This window comes from Equus caballus, chromosome 15 (genome assembly GCF_041296265.1).
Source record: "Equus caballus isolate H_3958 breed thoroughbred chromosome 15, TB-T2T, whole genome shotgun sequence".
Taxonomy (NCBI): Eukaryota; Metazoa; Chordata; class Mammalia; order Perissodactyla; family Equidae; genus Equus; species Equus caballus.
Genome location: NC_091698.1, coordinates 77,573,482 through 77,581,638, shown reverse-complemented (window position 1 = coordinate 77,581,638; position 8,157 = coordinate 77,573,482). Strand labels below are relative to the sequence as shown.

Sequence of the window (8,157 nt, the reverse complement as noted above, 5' to 3'; positions counted from 1 at the left end):
TCTCAGCTCTCATACTTCCTTGACACTCTTTCTCCTCACTTCTGCAGGCCCTGCCTATCTCCTATAGGCAAATGCTCTCATCTTCTACCTCTCTTCTTCTCAGTTCCTAAAATTCTCTTTGATCAATTTCATTCACACCCGCAACTTCTTGCATCCTCATATTTATACTGATGACTCCCACATCCATGCCTTTTTGGGGACTTGAAAGGTTAAATCACAAATTGTCCTATTCAGTTATAGAAGAAAAAAGTGAAATATCTCCAGGAGTTAGTTAAGGAGCAAACTCTCAGTGGTGTTGCTGGTAAATTTGGAATACTGAAGCAGCTTGGCCCAGAGTTTAAATTGGGCTCCCTGTTTTTTCTCACCTTGAATTGAATTTACTCACCCAGTTACAAGTAGAACAATCAGAGACCCCAAGCATCCCCACTGTGCAGAAGACCTAATGAAAAAAACAGAAGCAGAAAAAATATAAGCACTTGTGGACCACTGTCAGTATGAGAGAGAGAGAAAGAGAGAGAATAAAGGGAGAAAGAGAAGAGAAGAAGGAAGGATCTGAGCTACACTTCTTACTGGGTTCCCATTTCTCATTCCATCCTACTTGGAGGAATGAGTAAAGAGAGGGCTGGATGTGCCCTTCTAATACTGTTCCTTCATAAAAATGGAATCCCCTTCCTCTCTATGGAGGGTGAGGAATGGAGGAATAAGCGCTCCTCAAGATAGTGCCCTCAGATTAGTATTACGCATTCCACAACCCACATATCCAGATGTCTATGGGACATCTCTACCCGATTGTCTCAAGGAAATTCAAACTAAACATGTCCAAAATTGAAGCCATCCCCCTTGCAACCTGCTTTTCTATAAGTAAGTGGTAGATATCTTGGCAATTTCTTCTTCCTCATTCTCCTCTCTATTCAAGTACAAAACAATACATTGTATACTATCACTTAAGTACCACTTATTGAAAACACATAGTTTGCTAGTTACTATTCAGTAGTTTACATACACTATCTTGCTCAATTTTTTCCACAACTCTGTAGGGTAAGTAGCATAATCTCCATTTCACAAATGAGAAAACAGAAAATTAGAAAGGTTAAACATATAACTGAAGCAATATGCTTCTCAAGTACATGATCTTAATCAGTGTGGACAACCACCACCCACACCTGGGCCCTTCTCTTTATGTGTTCTGCATCCTTTGTTATCTTTTGCCTGGAGACTATTGCAATAGCCCAGAAAATGGACTCTTTAACTTCAGAGTTGACTCCTTAGAATTCATCCTCCACAAGCACTGCCTCCGGAGTGCTATTTCTAAAATGCAAATCTGATCAAGTAAATTTTCTACTATAAAAGTCTCATAGACTCCCCGTCATGTTGCAGCTGCTGCCTATCTGTCAGATTTAATCTTCCACCCTTCTCCCACACACATCCTAGGCTCTGCTGATGCTGAACTAACTGTCATCCCTGGGAAATGCCAGACTCATTCCTGGCTCCTTACCTTTACACATGTCATTTCTTTCCTCTGACTGAAATGCAATTATCTCCCTACCCAACCCAGCCTTTGAAAGGCAAACTCTAACTTAATTAGGAGCTTAAATTTTACCCCTTGGGTGAACCCTTCCTTAAGCACATTTCAACACGTACCTGTCAGATTGCAGGCATTTCTTCACATTGCACTGTAACTGCTATGTAGTAGGTCTGTCTGATCGTGAAAGCAATCTTGGAGAGTATAGGGAATCTTTATGTTTGTGTCCTTCCAACCCAGCACAGTGACTGAAACATAATGGGTGATCAATACACACATCTTTTTCAATTGAGCAAAGCATTCTATATCTCCAGAACTATATTTAAGATACTTCTCACGGGAAGGGAGCAAGGGAGCACAATATGGCATTCTACCTACCAACATTCTGCAGATGACACTGTGGGATGTAAATAATTATTTAGGATACTAAGTAGAAATTAACAACAGGAAAAAATGTCTTGACTCTCTTACTTGAGGCAGGAATCCTCCAAGAGTCATCTTCCAGGGCAAATGCCTCTTGTTCCCATAAAAACAAGCAAATTGTAAAGAAGCAGAAGTATATGACATTGTTGAATTTTGCCTATCCTGTGAAGAGGATAAAGGAGGTGGCAATTTGCCTAAAAGAGCTTGAGGAGTTGCGGGTAGATTTTCAGGAACCATGAAGAATAAAATCATTAGGAAGCAAAATTTTCTAAAGGGCTAAGGTGCAAATTGTATGGCATAAGGTGCAGTACTAGGACAGAAAGAAAGGAGGTCAAGGATGGCACCAAATTTACGGCACCGCAGGAGCTGTGCACACTTGCCTCCTTAACTTCCACAAGGTGTTGTGAAGTCAATAGGACCTTGAGCTTCAGACTGTTTAAATAACCACCTAAAGTCACACGAGTGGTCAGTGTCTTCCAGCTTAACTTGAAATTCTACGTTCCTTCCAATTCACTACTTGTTCTTAAGCATTGCCCCTTGTTTCAAATAAATCCAAAGGCTTTTGTGTTTTGTGTTTGACAGAGGAAGACACATTCTAAAAGCCATCTAAGCAAAATGTCAAATTGTAACTTCCCTAAATACACACATGCCATGCATAGTTAACACGTGACCCTCATTCGCTCACAGATTCATGCACAAATGCCAGATTCACTCTAGCTGAATAGTAAAGTGGAACTCAGAAACTGGGGGTACAGACTAGGCTGACATGAGTCAGTTCCTGACAACTCTCATTGTAAAGTTCTTCTCAGTTCACCTATGTTTCTACATTTAGAATCATAGAAAACGTTTTTAGTTAGAGATCTTTGGGGAATAAATTCGACTTCTGTATTTAATGGCTGGGATAATTCAAAAGCCAAATAACGGAAGCTGTAAGATTTGTTAGACTAACGTGAAGATATATTTGTGTCAACTGTGGAGCAATTACATCATAATTCACTGAAAAATGTACCTTACAAGTGTTTTATGAGGTCATCGTGTCCCTGACTTTTTCAGTAAGATGTTAATAATCAGAAAATAAATCAGCATGCTTAGCAATAAAATATAATTCAAAACGTTGTAGTGGCACTTTGGTAATAACGGGAAAAAAGCAGACAAACTACTATTATTACTCTTTTATCACCCCCAAATTCTCCTTATATCCATAAAACATCTACAGTAACACACCGCGTAATGATGTTTCGATTATGGACCATATGACAGTGGTCCCATAAGATTAATACCATGTAGTCTAGGTATGTAGTAGGCTATACCGTCTAGGTTTGTGTAAGCCCACTCCGTGATGTTTACACAACGAGTCAATCACCTAACAATGCATTTCTCAGAATGTATCCCTGTCGTTAAGACGCATGACTGCATACAGACAAATCTTCATTCAAATATCTCACTCTAATTTAGACACAGCTTTCCTCACGAACACTCACACACACAGAGAAATAAAAACGGTGTTTGCAATCTGGAGAAAATACCTAAAAGTTATTCAATTATCTGTCAGCTTAGCAGCAGTGATGAAGACCAATGAAGGCTTTCCATATCTTTCTGTTCATTTCCCAGCTTTGTTGATCTTAAATCCTATTCGCGATGCCGTTTTCTTCGCTGCTTTTATCCAGTGGTCTTCCTTTCCATCCATTGGTGTGACTGAGATTAAAAAAAAGAAGAAATTGACTTGGTTATATTAACAAGATATTGCTAAAAGATCCAGCATAACATTCTTTTTCTTCTGGGAATTAAATGTTTTTGCAGACTATCCTGGTTTATCAACCATGATTAGTAGCATTATTCATAGTAGAAAATATATTCTAAGTAGTTAACATATACAACAACTTACAGAAATCAATTTTTATGTTGAAATTCTCTTTATTCAGCTCCTTGGAGTTTCTAAACAACTCTATGACACTGCTTTTATCCAATTTAATTTTTCTAAGGTATAGTAGAAATTGTTTCTTCTTTCTCCTAATTTAGAATGTTGACTTTGTCACTGGCACACAGGTTTTATTAAGAAGTTGTCTAATTTGGTTTCACAGACATTTTTAAAATTTGCCTTATGGCAAATAACCAAATCGTGGCTTGTGAGATTTTTTTATGAGGGGGTGAAGAGAGGCCAGTTCCGTTTGAATGTCAGCTGTTTTGGTGTCAGAAGATCCAGTTGAATTTCAAAAGTAAAGTTTCTGTTCATCAATAGTGATATAATTAAATTCTTCAGGAATCTGTCTTATCACCTCAAAGGATTCCTTGCCTCCTCCCAGGGTTAGGGTCTTTAAATGCCGTTACATTAGCTGATTGTTTCACTCTAGGAATTTCTATAATTTCTGTACTTTCAACTTTCTCAATCTCTATCGTTTTCCCTGTTTTTATTTCTCAGCCACCAACCTGGAATCTACTTCAGAGAAATATTCAGCCTAGATCCTGATGCAACTTCTCTCCAGGAAAAATTCACGAAAGCTGATTTACCTCTGTTGGACCTTTCCTCAATTCTCCAGTTACATACTTAATTTCAGATACAACTTAATATATTATGCTAATGTATTGCCTTTATATTATATACATTTGTATCTTTATATATAGCCTCCTGTATCATAGGTTCTTAATTTCTATCAATGTTGTATCAGATGCCCAAAGCAAAATAGTAAACAAAGTTAAATTTTCAAACCTCTTGAGAGTCTTAAAGATAAGTGGTCCATATATCTACTGACAAGAATCTAAATTGATATAAGATTTTTGGGAAAAACTTTGGCAAATGTATATCAAGGTCTTGAAATATTTCTATTCTTTGCCTATGTGATTGTTTGTGTGATAAACTATCCTCTAATATAACTCATAACTCCAAACATAGTTTAGTACAAACATGCTCCCAGTAAAATTATCTATAAAAGTAACCTAATTAGTCCCAAGTAGGAGAATAATAAAACAGATTATCATATAATCACAGGACACAATAGGATTCAGTTAATAATGGGTTTAGAATGAATTATTACATCTCTGAGAAAATCTTATAACTTTGGGGTCAGTGGCAGTTTACAAAATTGAGTATTTACTAAAGTATGAATCTTGCAAAATATACATAGGTCAAGAATTAGGTGAAGAGGCTGCCTCCATGGCCGAGTGGTTAAGTTCGCGCGCTCCACTGCAGCGGCCCAGGGTTCGGATCCTGGGCGCGGACATGGCACGGCTCATCAGGCCACGTTGAGGCGGCGTCCCACATCCCACAACTAGAAGGACTTGCAACTAAGATATACAACTATGTAGCAGGGGGGTTTGGGAAATAAAGCAGAAAAAAAAAAAAAGATTGGCAACAGTTGTTAGCCCAGGTGCCAATCCTTAAAAAAAAAAAAAAAAAGGGAAGATTGGCAACAGTTGTTAGCCAAGGTGCCACTCCTTAAAAAAAAAAAAAAAAAAGAATTAGGTGAAAATGTGTAAGTATTAATAGCCCTGTCTTTGGATCATGGAATTTACATTCTGCTTTCACTCTTTATAAATTTATGCAATTTATAGATATTCAAAAATAATAAAGTTTAATCTTATGATTATAAAAATAAGCTTTATTTTTAAATAAGGAAATGGATACACTTTGCCAGAAGTTGTTTTAAATAGAGTGCTAAAATTTTTGCTTGGGTTTGCAAATAAAAGCATTCGCAAAAATCTTGTTATTTTCTCATTTCAAATATAGGAAATTCTTATTTCTTCCTCTGGAATTGGTTGAGACTGGAAATGAAGAAACTCACTGGGCAAGTTGAAACACTTTCAAATGTAAAGAAAACCAAGTATTCTGAAGATGGTGTTCATGCTACTGTACTCATAATCACAATGAGCCTTGGTACAAATACTGCTAAAAATACTCTGAGTAAATGGCTGGATTTGCTTTTAGAAAGGTTTGAGTGAAATTTGTAATACATCATACATAAGCATTCCATTATAGTTTACATTCTTTTTCCATATATATTGATTATCTTTGCTTTTGTCTTTACTTTCTTTTTTTCACCCCATTAACACTAAGCATTTAATATATTCAGTACATTAGACCAAATGGAATCATTTTGCAAATGAGCTATATTAATTAAATAATTATCCAAAAATTGTTAAAGTCATATTTTATATGATAAATTAAATGCAATACCCCATTCCAGAATTCTGGACAAATGATTTTTACACAGGTGTTTTTTCCTAAGAATGCTAATTTTAAAAATTTGCATTCACCACCACAATCTTCCCATACAAATACTTTCTCCATTCTTGATTTTATCTTTCTCCATAATAACTGACTTTTAAAATATAACGTGATTTATTTGCATGTTCTATTCTTTGCTAGTCTCCCCACACCAGGAAGGAAGCTCTATGAGAGCAGATTTTATCTCTTTTCTTCATTGCTGCACCCCAAGACTTAAAAAAATGCCAGGTACATGTTAGCCTCTACAAATATATTTATTACTCTGAAAAAAATATATTCAATATTATCTTTAAATGTTATTTTTAGGCGCTGGCTCTGTGGCCGAGTGGTTAAGTTCACAAACTCAGCTTCAGCCGCCCAGGGTTTCACCAGTTCAGATGCAGGGCATGGACATGGTACTGCTCACCAGGCCACGCTGAGGTTCTGCCCCAGATAGCACAACCAGAGGTTCTCACAACTAGAATATACAACTAAGTACAGGGGGGCTTTGGGGAGAAGAAAAAGAAGAAAGAAAATACATATACAACATTATTTACTTGTATGTCTATTCTTTGTTAGTCTCCCCACACCAGAAAGGGAGTTCTATGAGAGCAAATTTTATCTGTTTTCTTCATCGCTGTAGCCCAAGACCTAAAAAATACCTGGCACATGTTAGCCTCTACAAATATATTTGTTACTTGAAAAAAATATATTCAATATTAGTCTTTAAATGTTATTTTTAAGCATAAATTCCAGGAATATAAATGTCTCCAAAAAGAAATAAAAACATGTCTATACAAAAACATGTACACTAGCACAGCAGCACTTATTTACAGTAGCCAAAAAGTGGAAATAAGGTAAATTATCAACTTGTGAATAAATTTTAAAAATGTGGTATTTCCATACATTGGAATACTGTTCAGCATTTAAAATGAATGAGCTACTGATACATGTTACAACTTGGATAAACCTGAAAAATATTATTTTAAGAGAGAGAAGCCAAGTACAGAAGATTATGTATCATATGATTACATTGATATAGAAAGTCTAGAAAAGATAAATTTATAGAGACAGAAAGCAGACAAATGGTTTCTTAGGGCTATGGTTGGGAGTGGTGGTTAACTGAAAATTGGATCAAGAGAACACTTTGAGTTGATGGAAATATTAAAAGACTGGATTGTGGTAGTGGATGTACAACTCTATACATTTACTAAAATCATTTAACTGTATACTTAGACTTAATAAATTTTATGATATGTAAATCATAATGAAATAAAGCTGTTTAATATCTACATACTATCTATATTTCCTTACACATACACAGAAGCATAGCCAAGAATATATGCAATTTATTTCTCTGGAATGAATCACAAGAATCTTAATAGTCGTTACATTTGGAATAAAAAAATTGGGAATATGAGAGACTTTCCTTCATCATTTTTAACTTTTTATATATTTGAATTTTCTAAAGTAATAAATGTACTGTTTTTATTTAAATGTGAAGATAAAGCAGAGAGAGAATTGAAGATGCTGACCTTGAAGATTGGAGAGATGCAGCCATGGGCCAAGAAAAGCTGGAAGCCCCGAGGAGCTGGAAAAGGCAAGGAAGGGATTCTCCTCTAGAGACTCTGAGAGGAGCACAGTCCTGCTGACACGGTGATTTGGGGCCAGTGAAAATGATTTCAGACTTCTGGCCTTCAGCACTGTAAGAGAATAAATGGTATTTTAAGCCGCCAAGTTTTTGGAAATTTGTTAGAGCAGCCACAGGAAACTAATACAATCATCATGGGACAGTGAACCAATTAAGCAATAGGTAAACTGAACCAGTGCTACTTACCTTTACTACTAGGTTGAAAGAGGAACTGCCAGAACTTGTCAGATTCTCTTTGCAAGCTGCTGGGCAGTGATCAGAGCAAGGGTAGTCATAGAAGAAAACGAATAAAACTTTTTAACGCATTTCAGAAACTATGCTAACATATTCATGGGACAGTCATGCCCTTATTGTATCTAT

The 8,157-nt window shown here is 36.2% G+C and overlaps 1 long non-coding RNA gene across 1 annotated transcript; it reads right to left on the bottom strand.

Moving 5' to 3' along the window:
* Nucleotides 1-385: 385 nt before the first annotated feature.
* LOC138917754 (uncharacterized) lies at nucleotides 386-7,849 on the bottom strand. Its single transcript, XR_011426199.1, has 4 exons — nucleotides 7,682-7,849; nucleotides 3,472-3,640; nucleotides 1,642-1,770; nucleotides 386-439 (listed from the first exon to the last, which is right to left on the bottom strand). It is a non-coding gene; the product is annotated as an uncharacterized lncRNA (long non-coding RNA).
* Between the last annotated feature and the right edge of the window lie 308 nt (nucleotides 7,850-8,157).